General features: G+C 40.2%; 14 non-coding genes across 14 annotated transcripts; 7 read left to right on the top strand and 7 right to left on the bottom strand.

Annotated features, from left to right (window-relative positions):
• Nucleotides 1-522: 522 nt before the first annotated feature.
• On the bottom strand, nucleotides 523-594 carry TRNAQ-UUG (transfer RNA glutamine (anticodon UUG)). Its single transcript has one exon. It is a non-coding gene; the product is annotated as a tRNA-Gln (tRNA).
• Nucleotides 595-2,974: 2,380 nt separating this feature from the next.
• TRNAQ-CUG (transfer RNA glutamine (anticodon CUG)) lies at nucleotides 2,975-3,046 on the top strand. The gene has a single exon. It is a non-coding gene; the product is annotated as a tRNA-Gln (tRNA).
• Nucleotides 3,047-5,177: 2,131 nt separating this feature from the next.
• On the top strand, nucleotides 5,178-5,249 carry TRNAQ-UUG (transfer RNA glutamine (anticodon UUG)). The gene has a single exon. It is a non-coding gene; the product is annotated as a tRNA-Gln (tRNA).
• A 72-nt stretch (nucleotides 5,250-5,321) lies between these two features.
• On the bottom strand, nucleotides 5,322-5,393 carry TRNAQ-UUG (transfer RNA glutamine (anticodon UUG)). Its single transcript has one exon. It is a non-coding gene; the product is annotated as a tRNA-Gln (tRNA).
• A 259-nt stretch (nucleotides 5,394-5,652) lies between these two features.
• Nucleotides 5,653-5,724, top strand: TRNAQ-CUG (transfer RNA glutamine (anticodon CUG)). The gene has a single exon. It is a non-coding gene; the product is annotated as a tRNA-Gln (tRNA).
• Nucleotides 5,725-6,605: 881 nt separating this feature from the next.
• Nucleotides 6,606-6,677, bottom strand: TRNAQ-UUG (transfer RNA glutamine (anticodon UUG)). The gene has a single exon. It is a non-coding gene; the product is annotated as a tRNA-Gln (tRNA).
• A 2,348-nt stretch (nucleotides 6,678-9,025) lies between these two features.
• TRNAQ-CUG (transfer RNA glutamine (anticodon CUG)) lies at nucleotides 9,026-9,097 on the top strand. Its single transcript has one exon. It is a non-coding gene; the product is annotated as a tRNA-Gln (tRNA).
• Nucleotides 9,098-10,010: 913 nt separating this feature from the next.
• On the bottom strand, nucleotides 10,011-10,082 carry TRNAQ-UUG (transfer RNA glutamine (anticodon UUG)). The gene has a single exon. It is a non-coding gene; the product is annotated as a tRNA-Gln (tRNA).
• Nucleotides 10,083-10,341: 259 nt separating this feature from the next.
• On the top strand, nucleotides 10,342-10,413 carry TRNAQ-CUG (transfer RNA glutamine (anticodon CUG)). Its single transcript has one exon. It is a non-coding gene; the product is annotated as a tRNA-Gln (tRNA).
• Nucleotides 10,414-11,294: 881 nt separating this feature from the next.
• TRNAQ-UUG (transfer RNA glutamine (anticodon UUG)) lies at nucleotides 11,295-11,366 on the bottom strand. Its single transcript has one exon. It is a non-coding gene; the product is annotated as a tRNA-Gln (tRNA).
• Nucleotides 11,367-13,698: 2,332 nt separating this feature from the next.
• TRNAQ-CUG (transfer RNA glutamine (anticodon CUG)) lies at nucleotides 13,699-13,770 on the top strand. The gene has a single exon. It is a non-coding gene; the product is annotated as a tRNA-Gln (tRNA).
• Nucleotides 13,771-14,683: 913 nt separating this feature from the next.
• Nucleotides 14,684-14,755, bottom strand: TRNAQ-UUG (transfer RNA glutamine (anticodon UUG)). Its single transcript has one exon. It is a non-coding gene; the product is annotated as a tRNA-Gln (tRNA).
• Nucleotides 14,756-15,014: 259 nt separating this feature from the next.
• Nucleotides 15,015-15,086, top strand: TRNAQ-CUG (transfer RNA glutamine (anticodon CUG)). The gene has a single exon. It is a non-coding gene; the product is annotated as a tRNA-Gln (tRNA).
• Nucleotides 15,087-15,967: 881 nt separating this feature from the next.
• TRNAQ-UUG (transfer RNA glutamine (anticodon UUG)) lies at nucleotides 15,968-16,039 on the bottom strand. Its single transcript has one exon. It is a non-coding gene; the product is annotated as a tRNA-Gln (tRNA).
• Between the last annotated feature and the right edge of the window lie 7 nt (nucleotides 16,040-16,046).

Genomic DNA, 16,046 nt, shown 5'->3' with positions numbered 1-16,046 from the left:
TTTCTAGAACTCATAACTCTTGTAAGTTATAAAAAGTTTGCTCTCCATACAGTTTGTCAACTCAAAGAATTACATTTTTTACACATTTAATAAGACCATCAAATTGCTTGAAACATAGGAATGATTGTGAAAGTGAATATGATTCACCAAAATAATTGTATAACATTTTTTAATGTTAATAAAATAGGGCTTTTTCCAATCTTTTCACATCAATGTTGTTTCTGCATGTTCCAGTGAGCAGAGAATCTACTGCACATAGTGTGTACATTTTTCTTTTCATAGAGTTAAGGTTGGACATTATTCATCTGTGGAAAATGTTTCTGAGAGATATCTGGGTGCCCACTCTGATTGACCTTAGGGATTGTACATTAACGATATGTAGTTGCATCACTGTATTGGTATCAGGCACCAAAGTGCATTTAAATGTAATGTCGTGCAGAGAGAGTCGACTGAACTTCTGAATATTAACTCTGTTGAATTGTAATTTGAGAAATTAGAAAATGGAGTGTAAGAGCAAGATAACAGTGCCACCGAGACTTGAACTCGGATCGTTGGATTCAAAGTCCAAAGTGCTAACCATTACACCATGGAACCCTTGCAAGATGCACCTGAGAGCGATGAATCAGAAATGGCAATATAGAGCACATTTACAATTTTTACAGATTCATAGTCCCAATTGACTGATATCATACAAACACAGCGATGATGTCGATTGACGTTGTGCTATAGCAATCTCTGTGCTTTATAGAGCATGTAGATCAAATTCTTCCTCTTGAGGCATATGATTAAGCAATATTAAATATTGTTTCTGACTGCCTCTGTTTTGGCATAATGAAGTTCAGCATTTGCGGAAGTATTTAGGTTCCATGGTCTAATGGTTAGTAGGCTGGACTCTGAATTTAGTAATCTGACATGTTATAGCTATATTTTGTTTTCCTTTGGGTGTATTGTCATTTTATGCACATAGATTTCCTAGCAGTGGCTGTGATGAATAGTTCAATTTGATAGCAGCTTCCTTTTGAGAATTTGAAAAAAAAAGAATTAAATAGTCTCTCTGGATGACTCTGCTTTGATTTCTATGTGCACATCCCTTTTGCGTTTCAGAGGGATTGACCAACATACACAACAGTGCTTGGAAGACCTCTTCCTCCCTCATGGCATGTAAAGCTAACCTCTCTCCTACCGTGTGTTTTTTTACTTTTTAACTTCCCCTTCCGAGTCATGATCATGTAACTGAATTTACATTTTTAGATTTTAACTGCAGTAGTTGCTTGTTTTTCATTTTTATTTTTTGTGTACGCATACATCCCTTTTTGTGGGGAGGGGGGAGTGATGTCTGTTTACTTATATTAGCTAATATAGGTCATTTTATGTCCGCTTACAATATGTGTCAGGATTTTTTATGTCGTTTCCAATCAATGTCTAATATCAAGTGGTTTGCAGCAGTCATACAAAGGCACGTAACACCCCCAAAACACCTACATAAGTTAGAAATACTCCGGAAGAGTACTCAGTTTATGAAAAGGCGGTGAATCCCAAATAGAACTGTAAATGTAAGCTAGCAAGCAGACTGTGCACCCCTGTTTGGAACTATGACCTGTGTGTTGCCCTTTATTAACAGAACAATGTAACTGCAGCCCATGTCACATAAAATAGAAAGTAGAGATTATGCAAATTAACTCCCAGAAGAGCCTGGTGTCACCCCAAAAGGTGTCATGCTTTTCACACCAAGAAACATCCACACATAGATCCCTGCGAACCTCAAAAACGTACAGGAAACCCTGTCCAGCGCTTTGCTCCCAGAGGAGATAAGGTTGAAAAACCACCCTATGTTAAAAGTGTCCATAATCCATGCCAGCTGCCCTGTCTATAGAACCTGGCCGTTCGTGGCCGATCGGGGCCTAGGGGCATGAGTGGAAGGGTTTAACCTGCCTGGGTTCTTGGGCATGGTTTCATCATGCCTCAGTTTACAATGGCACTCTGCCACTTTGTCAGGCTTTAAAGAAGCCTGACTCCTGCAGAGCAAAAGATCTGATTATTTCCTTACATGTTTTGTACGTAAGAATGCGGATGGTGCTCTGAGCCTCCTATGGTGGTTATTAAGCATGGTATACATACCATAGCATGTAACTGTGCCTACAAATGGAACATTTTGTTCATTTATTAGGGAGTTGTGAAAATGGCAAAATCAAATTGCCATTACTGACACAGACCAGCTGCCGCTGTCCGGACATTTCGTCGAAAGACATTTCGTCGAAAGACATTTGGTCGACGTAATTTGGTCGAAAGCCAAATGGTCGATTTTTTTATTTATTTATATATATATTTTTTAGGTTGTAGTTTAGGGAAAAAAAGGGGTTTTTAGAAAAAAAGGGGGTTGGGGGGACCCCTCCAAACCCCCCCCCCAAAAAAAATGTGAAAATAAAAAACAAAGCAATTCGACCATTTGGTTTTCGACCAAATGGTTTCGACCAATTGTCCTGTCGACAAATTTTTTTCGACGAAATGTCTGGCAACCCAGCTGCCGACTGTTGCTATTGACAGGAGTTCCAGATGTATAAACTGAGGAGATCACCAGTTCAATTACCTGTGAACACATTTTGAAGCTCATTCACAACCAGTTCATGCCCGTTCTCTCCATTTTGGCTTTCTGGCTGGCCGAGGGGCCCTTCAGTAATGTTCTTTGCTAACCATTACACCATGGGCCCCTTGCTGGTGCAACCTGACAGAGTTGTAACAGAAATGAGAATCGAGATCTCATGCATCATTTTAACAAACTCATATTCCTAGCCCAAGGATATTATGCAAATGTGGAACTGTTTAGTTGGTTGTTGCGCAATAGCAAACTCTTTGCTTTACAGCTCATTTGGATAGGATTCTTCCTCTGGAGGCATAAGATAAAAGAATATTGCATACATTCTCTAAAAGGCTCTTTTTTTGCTGCAATGACGTTCATCATGTCACTAAGTATGTAGGTTCCATGGTGTAATGGTTAGCACTCTGGACTCTGAATCCAGCGATCCGAGTTCAAATCTCGGTGGGACCTTGGGAATTACTGTGTTTGTTTTCCTCTCAGTGTCTTGTTTTAATAGCAATGACGCTGATGTGTCGCCCACTTTCATAGCATTATTCCCTGGGTGCATTTGAAAAAAGAAAGATTTTCCATGGATGACGCTCTTTAGCCACAATGAAACCCACCACTTTCTGTGGTGTGAAAGACCCATGGTGTAATGGTAGCACCCTGGAGGTTGAATCCAATAATTTGCATTCAAATCTCTGTAAGAGTTTACCATCAGTCGAACCTTTCCCTTATCGTTTATTGTGGATGTCTTCTTTGAAGAAAGGTATGATCCAACTAACGTAAGTACATTCACGAATGGGCCCTTGGTCGGTACAAACAGTATTTATACACCTCAGGCCTTTTGTGAATTAAGAAAAGTGTGTTCTTCGTTCTATTTTTCATCTCAAACTGATACCTTCATTTTACAAACATGTAAAGACTGTTAAGACGCTTGATTAATATCATTGATTCTGAATGTGGTCGCTTTTCATAGGATTAACCCTTTAACAATTTTGAAAGAGAATGGCGATACAATAGAGCTGCTTTTCCCAAAATGGTATTATTAATGTTGTTGCTGCATCTTCAAGTAAAAAGAGAATCCATTGGGTCACAGATTGAGCATGTTTCTTAACATTGAGTTAAGTTTGAAAATTTCAAATCTTTTATGTATGTTTCCGATGCAGATCTGCCCATCGACTCAGAATGACCTCACTGTTCATACATTTAAAAAAAATGCATAAAGGTTAAGGTGCTAGGCACAAAAGTGGATTTTTATGAAAAGTTATGCCAGAGAGTGAGAGCGAAAATGAATACCCTACACCACTAACCTTATGAATATTACTATCTTTGATATGATATGATATGATATGATATTTGTAACGCGCCTATACACAAGTGTTTCAAGGCGCGACGAGGCAGGGAGGGAGGGAAACAAGGGGAAGACAGACAAACGATCCTACTAGGCCAGGTGTCATTCAGATCGCGCAAGTGCAGAGGTAAGGGGAAAAGGAGAAAGTGCAGGGGGAGGAGGTGGGGGGGAAGTGCGGTACAAGGTAAGTAGCGTAAAAATAAATAAATAATAAATAATAAATAAAAGGGCCAGCTGGTGGCAAAGTGCGAGGTAAGTGCAGAGCAAGTGCTGGGAAGGGGGCTGTAGGGATGCAGTGACAGTCCCACAGTGCAGGGGGAGCCAGGGAGGCAGTGCAAGTGGAGAGTGGCTGGGACCTGGACCGAGGTCGCTGAGAGTGGCTCAGATGCAGGTTTAGTGCAGAATTCAGTGGGGAGTTAAGCAGGTTTAGCAGGGGAGAGGGAGAGAGAAGGCAGAAGCGAAGAGGAAGGTTTTGAGGTGCTTCCGGAACCGGAGATGGTTCTCCTCAAGTTTCAGGGAGGCAGGAAGGCTGTTCCAGAGGGAGGCCCCTGCTGCGGAGAGAGATCTACCCCCAGCTCGTTGCTTCGAGAAGCGGCTGACCATGAGGGAGTTGGAGAAGGATGAGCGAAGGGCTCGTGAAGGAAGATATTTAGGAAGAGAGAGTTGAAGGTATTTAGGCCCCAGGCCCCAGAAGGCCTTGTGGACAATGCAGAGGGTTTTGAACTTAATCCTCGCAGCCACTGGGAGCCAGTGAAGAGATTTCAGTCCTGGAGAGATACGGTCCCTGGGCTTGAGGCCAAGGACAAGTCTCGCAGTTCTGTTCTGGATAAGTTGCAGAGGGCGGAGAGTGGAGGCAGGCAGATTAAGATAGAGGCTGTTACAGTAGTCCAGCCTTGAGAGAACCAGGGCTCGGGAGACAGTGAGCTTCTGGGGGAAGGAGAGGAAGGGAAGAATACCTCTGAGGAGGTGCAGCTGGTAGTGTGACTTCTTAGAGACGTCAGATATATGAGGAGAGAAGGAGAGTGTGGAGTCGAAGATGACCCCAAGGTTTTTAGCCTTGCAGGTAGGGGCAGGAAGGGGGCCAAGGGAGGCCGGCCAGAGAGCTGCAGGGAAGGAGGGAGTGGGTGTGCCGATGAGTAGAATCTCAGTCTTACTGGCGTTAAGGCAGAGGTCATTGGCGGCACACCATTCCTGGATCTTGACTGTGCCCTATATTCTCATTGCCCTTATGAAGCTCTGCTCAACAAGGGTTCCATGGTGTAATGGTTAGCACTTTGGACTTTGAATCCAGCGATCCGAGTTCAAGTCTCGGTGGAACCTCTCTCTTGCTCTAACACACTTTGGCCTATAATTTAAGACAACAAGGAGACAAAGTGTGTTAGAGCAAGAGAGAGGTTCCACCGAGACTTGAACTCGGATCGCTGGATTCAAAGTCCAAAGTGCTAACCATTACACCATGGAACCCTTGTTGAGCAGAGCTTCATAAGGGCAATGAGAATATAGGGCACAGTCAAGATTTTTACTGACCTATAGTAACCGTTTACTGATATTATATCGAAGCAGCACTGTTGCTGTTGGATGCTGTGCAATCGCAAAGTATTGGCTTCATGTCTCATTTGGATCAAATTCTTCCTCTGGAGTCTAATGATATAGGAATATTACATATTTTCTCTGATGTGCTCTGTTTTTCCAGAATGAAGTGCATCATGCTACTGAATATGTGGGTTCCATGGTGTAATGGTTAGCACTCTGGACTCTGAATCCAGCGATCCGAGTTCAAGTCTCGGTGGGACCTTGGGGCTGCTTCTCTTTTAGAGTTGCCTTTCATTTGCAGATAGATATAACAGCAATAGCTTTGCTTTACAGCCCACTTTGATGGCAGTCTTCTTTGACCAAAGAATATTAATAGTTTCTGGGGATGACTCTCTTTTGCCACAAAGAAACTGCCCACTCTCATATCTCCAAAGCTCCAAGGTATAATGGCTATTAAACTGGCTTTTGATCTCAGCGATTTGCATTGAAAGCCCAGGAGGCCCCTAAAATCAGTTGAATTGTTTCCTGATAATTTAGAGTTTATTTCTTCTTTCGAGAAAGGTGTGATCCAAATAAAGTAAGTACATTTAAACAAGGGCACTTGATCAGTAAATGCACTACTTTCTAGAACTCATAACTCTTGCAAGTTATAAAAAGTTTGCTCTCCATACAGTTTGTCAACTCAAAGAATTACATTTTTTACACATTTAATAAGACCATCAAATTGCTTGAAACATAGGAATGATTGTGAAAGTGAATATGATTCACCAAAATAATTGTATAACATTTTTTAATGTTAATAAAATAGGGCTTTTTCCAATCTTTTCACATCAATGTTGTTTCTGCATGTTCCAGTGAGCAGAGAATCTACTGCACATAGTGTGTACATTTTTCTTTTCATAGAGTTAAGGTTGGACATTATTCATCTGTGGAAAATGTTTCTGAGAGATATCTGGGTGCCCACTCTGATTGACCTTAGGGATTGTACATTAACGATATGTAGTTGCATCACTGTATTGGTATCAGGCACCAAAGTGCATTTAAATGTAATGTCGTGCAGAGAGAGTCGACTGAACTTCTGAATATTAACTCTGTTGAATTGTAATTTGAGAAATTAGAAAATGGAGTGTAAGAGCAAGATAACGGTCCCACCGAGACTTGAACTCGGATCGTTGGATTCAAAGTCCAAAGTGCTAACCATTACACCATGGAACCCTTGCAAGATGCACCTGAGAGCGATGAATCAGAAATGGCAATATAGAGCACATTTACAATTTTTACAGATTCATAGTCCCAATTGACTGATATCATACAAACACAGCGATGTTGTCGATGGACGTTGTGCTATAGCAATCTCTGTGCTTTATAGAGCATGTAGATCAAATTCTTCCTCTTGAGGCATATGATTAAGCAATATTAAATATTGTTTCTGACTGCCTCTGTTTTGGCATAATGAAGTTCAGCATTTGCGGAAGTATTTAGGTTCCATGGTCTAATGGTTAGTAGGCTGGACTCTGAATTTAGTAATCTGACATGTTATAGCTATATTTTGTTTTCCTTTGGGTGTATTGTCATTTTATGCACATAGATTTCCTAGCAGTGGCTGTGATGAATAGTTCAATTTGATAGCAGCTTCCTTTTGAGAATTTGAAAAAAAAAGAATTAAATAGTCTCTCTGGATGACTCTGCTTTGATTTCTATGTGCACATCCCTTTTGCGTTTCAGAGGGATTGACCAACATACACAACAGTGCTTGGAAGACCTCTTCCTCCCTCATGGCATGTAAAGCTAACCTCTCTCCTACCGTGTGTTTTTTTACTTTTTAACTTCCCCTTCCGAGTCATGATCATGTAACTGAATTTACATTTTTAGATTTTAATTGCAGTAGTTGCTTGTTTTTCATTTTGTGTACGCATACATCCCTTTTTGTGGGGAGGGGGGAGTGATGTCTGTTTACTTATATTAGCTAATATAGGTCATTTTATGTCCGCTTACAATATGTGTCAGGATTTTTTATGTCGTTTCCAATCAATGTCTAATATCAAGTGGTTTGCAGCAGTCATACAAAGGCACGTAACACCCCCAAAACACCTACATAAGTTAGAAATACTCCGGAAGAGTACTCAGTTTATGAAAAGGCGGTGAATCCCAAATAGAACTGTAAATGTAAGCTAGCAAGCAGACTGTGCACCCCTGTTCGGAACTGTGACCTGTGTGTTGCCCTCTATTAACAGAACAATGTAACTGCAGCCCATGTCACATAAAATAGAAAGTAGAGATTATGCAAATTAACTCCCAGAAGAGCCTGGTGTCACCCCAAAAGGTGTCATGCTTTTCACACCAAGAAACATCCACACATAAATCCCTGCGAACCTCAAAAACGTACAGGAAACCCTGTCCAGCGCTTTGCTCCCAGAGGAGATAAGGTTGAAAAACCACCCTATGTTAAAAGTGTCCATAATCCATGCCAGCTGCCCTGTCTATAGAACCTGGCCGTTCGTGGCCGATCGGGGCCTAGGGGCATGAGTGGAAGGGTTTAACCTGCCTGGGTTCTTGGGCATGGTTTCATCATGCCTCAGTTTACAATGGCACTTTGTCAGGCTTTAAAGAAGCCTGACTCCTGCAGAGCAAAAGATCTGATTATTTCCTTACATGTTTTGTACGTAAGAATGCGGATGGTGCTCTGAGCCTCCTATGGTGGTTATTAAGCATGGTATACATACCATAGCATGTAACTGTGCCTACAAATGGAACATTTTGTTCATTTATTAGGGAGTTGTGAAAATGGCAAAATCAAATTGCCATTACTGACACAGACCAGCTGCCGCTGTCCGGACATTTCGTCGAAAGACATTTGGTCGACGTAATTTGGTCGAAAGCCAAATGGTCGATTTTTTTATTTATTTATATATATATTTTTTAGGTTGTAGTTTAGGGAAAAAAAGGGGTTTTTAGAAAAAAAGGGGGTTGGGGGGACCCCCCCAAACCCCCCCCCAAAAAAAATGTGAAAATAAAAAACAAAGCAATTCGACCATTTGGTTTTCGACCAAATGGTTTCGACCAATTGTCCTGTCGACAAATTTTTTTCGACGAAATGTCTGGTAACCCAGCTGCCGACTGTTGCTATTGACAGGAGTTCCAGGTGTATAAACTGAGGAGATCACCAGTTCAATTACCTGTGAACGCATTTTGAAGCTCATTCACAACCAGTTCATGCCCGTTCTCTCCATTTTGGCTTTCTGGCTGGCCGAGGGGCCCTTCAGTAATGTTCTTTGCTAACCATTACACCATGGGCCCCTTGCTGGTGCAACCTGACAGAGTTGTAACAGAAATGAGAATCGAGATCTCATGCATCATTTTAACAAACTCATATTCCTAGCCCAAGGATATTATGCAAATGTGGAACTGTTTAGTTGGTTGTTGCGCAATAGCAAACTCTTTGCTTTACAGCTCATTTGGATAGGATTCTTCCTCTGGAGGCATAAGATAGAAGAATATTGCATACATTCTCTAAAAGGCTCTTTTTTTGCTGCAATGACGTTCATCATGTCACTAAGTATGTAGGTTCCATGGTGTAATGGTTAGCACTCTGGACTCTGAATCCAGCGATCCGAGTTCAAATCTCGGTGGGACCTTGGGAATTACTGTGTTTGTTTTCCTCTCAGTGTCTTGTTTTAATAGCAATGACGCTGATGTGTCGCCCACTTTCATAGCATTATTCCCTGGGTGCATTTGAAAAAAGAAAGATTTTCCATGGATGACGCTCTTTAGCCACAATGAAACCCACCACTTTCTGTGGTGTGAAAGACCCATGGTGTAATGGTAGCACCCTGGAGGTTGAATCCAATAATTTGCATTCAAATCTCTGTAAGAGTTTACCATCAGTCGAACCTTTCCCTTATCGTTTATTGTGGATGTCTTCTTTGAAGAAAGGTATGATCCAACTAAAGTAAGTACATTCACGAATGGGCCCTTGGTCGGTACAAACAGTATTTATACACCTCAGGCCTTTTGTGAATTAAGAAAAGTGTGTTCTTCGTTCTATTTTTCATCTCAAACTGATACCTTCATTTTACAAACATGTAAAGACTGTTAAGACGCTTGATTAATATCATTGATTCTGAATGTGGTCGCTTTTCATAGGATTAACCCTTTAACAATTTTGAAAGAGAATGGCGATACAATAGAGCTGCTTTTCCCAAAATGGTATTATTAATGTTGTTGCTGCATCTTCAAGTAAAAAGAGAATCCATTGGGTCACAGATTGAGCATGTTTCTTAACATTGAGTTAAGTTTGAAAATTTCAAATCTTTTATGTATGTTTCCGATGCAGATCTGCCCATCGACTCAGAATGACCTCACTGTTCATACATTTAAAAAAAATGCATAAAGGTTAAGGTGCTAGGCACAAAAGTGGATTTTTATGAAAAGTTATGCCAGAGAGTGAGAGCGAAAATGAATACCCTAGACCACTAACCTTATGAATATTACTATCTTTGGCCTATAATTTAAGACAACAAGGAGACAAAGTGTGTTAGAGCAAGAGAGAGGTTCCACCGAGACTTGAACTCGGATCGCTGGATTCAAAGTCCAAAGTGCTAACCATTACACCATGGAACCCTTGTTGAGCAGAGCTTCATAAGGGCAATGAGAATATAGGGCACAGTCACGATTTTTACTGACCTATAGTAACCGTTTACTGATATTATATCGAAGCAGCACTGTTGCTGTTGGATGCTGTGCAATCGCAAAGTATTGGCTTCATGTCTCATTTGGATCAAATTCTTCCTCTGGAGTCTAATGATATAGGAATATTACATATTTTCTCTGATGTGCTCTGTTTTTCCAGAATGAAGTGCATCATGCTACTGAATATGTGGGTTCAATGGTGTAATGGTTAGCACTCTGGACTCTGAATCCAGCGATCCGAGTTCAAGTCTCGGTGGGACCTTGGGGCTGCTTCTCTTTTAGAGTTGCCTTTCATTTGCAGATAGATATAACAGCAATAGCTTTGCTTTACAGCCCACTTTGATGGCAGTCTTCTTTGACCAAAGAATATTAATAGTTTCTGGGGATGACTCTCTTTTGCCACAAAGAAACTGCCCATTCTCATATCTCCAAAGCTCCAAGGTATAATGGCTATTAAACTGGCTTTTGATCTCAGCGATTTGCATTGAAAGCCCAGGAGGCCCCTAAAATCAGTTGAATTGTTTCCTGATAATTTAGAGTTTATTTCTTCTTTCGAGAAAGGTGTGATCCAAATAAAGTAAGTACATTTAAACAAGGGCACTTGATCAGTAAATGCACTACTTTCTAGAACTCATAACTCTTGTAAGTTATAAAAAGTTTGCTCTCCATACAGTTTGTCAACTCAAAGAATTACATTTTTTACACATTTAATAAGACCATCAAATTGCTTGAAACATAGGAATGATTGTGAAAGTGAATATGATTCACCAAAATAATTGTATAACATTTTTTAATGTTAATAAAATAGGGCTTTTTCCAATCTTTTCACATCAATGTTGTTTCTGCATGTTCCAGTGAGCAGAGAATCTACTGCACATAGTGTGTACATTTTTCTTTTCATAGAGTTAAGGTTGGACATTATTCATCTGTGGAAAATGTTTCTGAGAGATATCTGGGTGCCCACTCTGATTGACCTTAGGGATTGTACATTAACGATATGTAGTTGCATCACTGTATTGGTATCAGGCACCAAAGTGCATTTAAATGTAATGTCGTGCAGAGAGAGTCGACTGAACTTCTGAATATTAACTCTGTTGAATTGTAATTTGAGAAATTAGAAAATGGAGTGTAAGAGCAAGATAACGGTCCCACCGAGACTTGAACTCAGATCGTTGGATTCAAAGTCCAAAGTGCTAACCATTACACCATGGAACCCTTGCAAGATGCACCTGAGAGCGATGAATCAGAAATGGCAATATAGAGCACATTTACAATTTTTACAGATTCATAGTCCCAATTGACTGATATCATACAAACACAGCGATGTTGTCGATTGACGTTGTGCTATAGCAATCTCTGTGCTTTATAGAGCATGTAGATCAAATTCTTCCTCTTGAGGCATATGATTAAGCAATATTAAATATTGTTTCTGACTGCCTCTGTTTTGGCATAATGAAGTTCAGCATTTGCGGAAGTATTTAGGTTCCATGGTCTAATGGTTAGTAGGCTGGACTCTGAATTTAGTAATCTGACATGTTATAGCTATATTTTGTTTTCCTTTGGGTGTATTGTCATTTTATGCACATAGATTTCCTAGCAGTGGCTGTGATGAATAGTTCAATTTGATAGCAGCTTCCTTTTGAGAATTTGAAAAAAAAAGAATTAAATAGTCTCTCTGGATGACTCTGCTTTGATTTCTATGTGCACATCCCTTTTGCGTTTCAGAGGGATTGACCAACATACACAACAGTGCTTGGAAGACCTCTTCCTCCCTCATGGCATGTAAAGCTAACCTCTCTCCTACCGTGTGTTTTTTTACTTTTTAACTTCCCCTTCCGAGTCATGATCATGTAACTGAATTTACATTTTTAGATTTTAACTGCAGTAGTTGCTTGTTTTTCATTTTTATTTTTTGTGTACGCATACATCCCTTTTTGTGGGGAGGGGGGAGTGATGTCTGTTTACTTATATTAGCTAATATAGATGTCCGCTTACAATATGTGTCAGGATTTTTTATGTCGTTTCCAATCAATGTCTAATATCAAGTGGTTTGCAGCAGTCATACAAAGGCACGTAACACCCCCAAAACACCTACATAAGTTAGAAATACTCCGGAAGAGTACTCAGTTTATGAAAAGGCGGTGAATCCCAAATAGAACTGTAAATGTAAGCTAGCAAGCAGACTGTGCACCCCTGTTTGGAACTATGACCTGTGTGTTGCCCTCTATTAACAGAACAATGTAACTGCAGCCCATGTCACATAAAATAGAAAGTAGAGATTATGCAAATTAACTCCCAGAAGAGCCTGGTGTCACCCCAAAAGGTGTCATGCTTTTCACACCAAGAAACATCCACACATAGATCCCTGCGAACCTCAAAAACGTACAGGAAACCCTGTCCAGCGCTTTGCTCCCAGAGGAGATAAGGTTGAAAAACCACCCTATGTTAAAAGTGTCCATAATCCATGCCAGCTGCCCTGTCTATAGGCCTAGGGGCATGAGTGGAAGGGTTTAACCTGCCTGGGTTCTTGGGCATGGTTTCATCATGCCTCAGTTTACAATGGCACTCTGCCACTTTGTCAGGCTTTAAAGAAGCCTGACTCCTGCAGAGCAAAAGATCTGATTATTTCCTTACATGTTTTGTACGTAAGAATGCGGATGGTGCTCTGAGCCTCCTATGGTGGTTATTAAGCATGGTATACATACCATAGCATGTAACTGTGCCTACAAATGGAACATTTTGTTCATTTATTAGGGAGTTGTGAAAATGGCAAAATCAAATTGCCATTACTGACACAGACCAGCTGCCGCTGTCCGGACATTTCGTCGAAAGACATTTGGTCGACGTAATTTGGTCGAAAGCCAAATGGTCGATTTTTTTATTTATTTATATATATATTTTTTAGGTTGTAGTTTAGGGAAAAAAAGGGGTTTTTAGAAAAAAAGGGGGTTGGCGGGAACCCCCCCAAAACCCCCCCCAAAAAAAAATGTGAAAATAAAAAACAAAGCAATTCGACCATTTGGTTTTCGACCAAATGGTTTCGACCAATTGTCCTGTCGACAAATTTTTTTCGACGAAATGTCTGGTAACCCAGCTGCCGACTGTTGCTATTGACAGGAGTTCCAGGTGTATAAACTGAGGAGATCACCAGTTCAATTACCTGTGAACACATTTTGAAGCTCATTCACAACCAGTTCATGCCCGTTCTCTCCATTTTGGCTTTCTGGCTGGCCGAGGGGCCCTTCAGTAATGTTCTTTGCTAACCATTACACCATGGGCCCCTTGCTGGTGCAACCTGACAGAGTTGTAACAGAAATGAGAATCGAGATCTCATGCATCATTTTAACAAACTCATATTCCTAGCCCAAGGATATTATGCAAATGTGGAACTGTTTAGTTGGTTGTTGCGCAATAGCAAACTCTTTGCTTTACAGCTCATTTGGATAGGATTCTTCCTCTGGAGGCATAAGATAGAAGAATATTGCATACATTCTCTAAAAGGCTCTTTTTTTGCTGCAATGACGTTCATCATGTCACTAAGTATGTAGGTTCCATGGTGTAATGGTTAGCACTCTGGACTCTGAATCCAGCGATCCGAGTTCAAATCTCGGTGGGACCTTGGGAATTACTGTGTTTGTTTTCCTCTCAGTGTCTTGTTTTAATAGCAATGACGCTGATGTGTCGCCCACTTTCATAGCATTATTCCCTGGGTGCATTTGAAAAAAGAAAGATTTTCCATGGATGACGCTCTTTAGCCACAATGAAACCCACCACTTTCTGTGGTGTGAAAGACCCATGGTGTAATGGTAGCACCCTGGAGGTTGAATCCAATAATTTGCATTCAAATCTCTGTAAGAGTTTACCATCAGTCGAACCTTTCCCTTATCGTTTATTGTGGATGTCTTCTTTGAAGAAAGGTATGATCCAACTAAAGTAAGTACATTCACGAATGGGCCCTTGGTCGGTACAAACAGTATTTATACACCTCAGGCCTTTTGTGAATTAAGAAAAGTGTGTTCTTCGTTCTATTTTTCATCTCAAACTGATACCTTCATTTTACAAACATGTAAAGACTGTTAAGACGCTTGATTAATATCATTGATTCTGAATGTGGTCGCTTTTCATAGGATTAACCCTTTAACAATTTTGAAAGAGAATGGCGATACAATAGAGCTGCTTTTCCCAAAATGGTATTATTAATGTTGTTGCTGCATCTTCAAGTAAAAAGAGAATCCATTGGGTCACAGATTGAGCATGTTTCTTAACATTGAGTTAAGTTTGAAAATTTCAAATCTTTTATGTATGTTTCCGATGCAGATCTGCCCATCGACTCAGAATGACCTCACTGTTCATACATTTAAAAAAAATGCATAAAGGTTAAGGTGCTAGGCACAAAAGTGGATTTTTATGAAAAGTTATGCCAGAGAGTGAGAGCGAAAATGAATACCCTACACCACTAACCTTATGAATATTACTATCTTTGGCCTATAATTTAAGACAACAAGGAGACAAAGTGTGTTAGAGCAAGAGAGAGGTTCCACCGAGACTTGAACTCGGATCGCTGGATTCAAAGTCCAAAGTGCTAACCATTACACCATGGAACCCTTGTTGAGCAGAGCTTCATAAGGGCAATGAGAATATAGGGCACAGTCACGATTTTTACTGACCTATAGTAACCGTTTACTGATATTATATCGAAGCAGCACTGTTGCTGTTGGATGCTGTGCAATCGCAAAGTATTGGCTTCATGTCTCATTTGGATCAAATTCTTCCTCTGGAGTCTAATGATATAGGAATATTACATATTTTCTCTGATGTGCTCTGTTTTTCCAGAATGAAGTGCATCATGCTACTGAATATGTGGGTTCCATGGTGTAATGGTTAGCACTCTGGACTCTGAATCCAGCGATCCGAGTTCAAGTCTCGGTGGGACCTTGGGGCTGCTTCTCTTTTAGAGTTGCCTTTCATTTGCAGATAGATATAACAGCAATAGCTTTGCTTTACAGCCCACTTTGATGGCAGTCTTCTTTGACCAAAGAATATTAATAGTTTCTGGGGATGACTCTCTTTTGCCACAAAGAAACTGCCCATTCTCATATCTCCAAAGCTCCAAGGTATAATGGCTATTAAACTGGCTTTTGATCTCAGCGATTTGCATTGAAAGCCCAGGAGGCCCCTAAAATCAGTTGAATTGTTTCCTGATAATTTAGAGTTTATTTCTTCTTTCGAGAAAGGTGTGATCCAAATAAAGTAAGTACATTTAAACAAGGGCACTTGATCAGTAAATGCACTACTTTCTAGAACTCATAACTCTTGTAAGTTATAAAAAGTTTGCTCTCCATACAGTTTGTCAACTCAAAGAATTACATTTTTTACACATTTAATAAGACCATCAAATTGCTTGAAACATAGGAATGATTGTGAAAGTGAATATGATTCACCAAAATAATTGTATAACATTTTTTAATGTTAATAAAATAGGGCTTTTTCCAATCTTTTCACATCAATGTTGTTTCTGCATGTTCCAGTGAGCAGAGAATCTACTGCACATAGTGTGTACATTTTTCTTTTCATAGAGTTAAGGTTGGACATTATTCATCTGTGGAAAATGTTTCTGAGAGATATCTGGGTGCCCACTCTGATTGACCTTAGGGATTGTACATTAACGATATGTAGTTGCATCACTGTATTGGTATCAGGCACCAAAGTGCATTTAAATGTAATGTCGTGCAGAGAGAGTCGACTGAACTTCTGAATATTAACTCTGTTGAATTGTAATTTGAGAAATTAGAAAATGGAGTGTAAGAGCAAGATAACAGTGCCACCGAGACTTGAACTCGGATCGTTGGATTCAAAGTCCAAAGTGCTAACCATTACACCATGGAACCCTTGCAA

The sequence above is a fragment of the Ambystoma mexicanum genome, chromosome 5p, assembly GCF_040938575.1.
Source record: "Ambystoma mexicanum isolate Mex_15411 chromosome 5p, UKY_AmexF1_1, whole genome shotgun sequence".
NCBI lineage: Eukaryota > Metazoa > Chordata > Amphibia > Caudata > Ambystomatidae > Ambystoma > Ambystoma mexicanum.
Note: the sequence above shows the minus strand (reverse complement) of the source record. Positions and strands in the feature narration are given on the sequence as shown.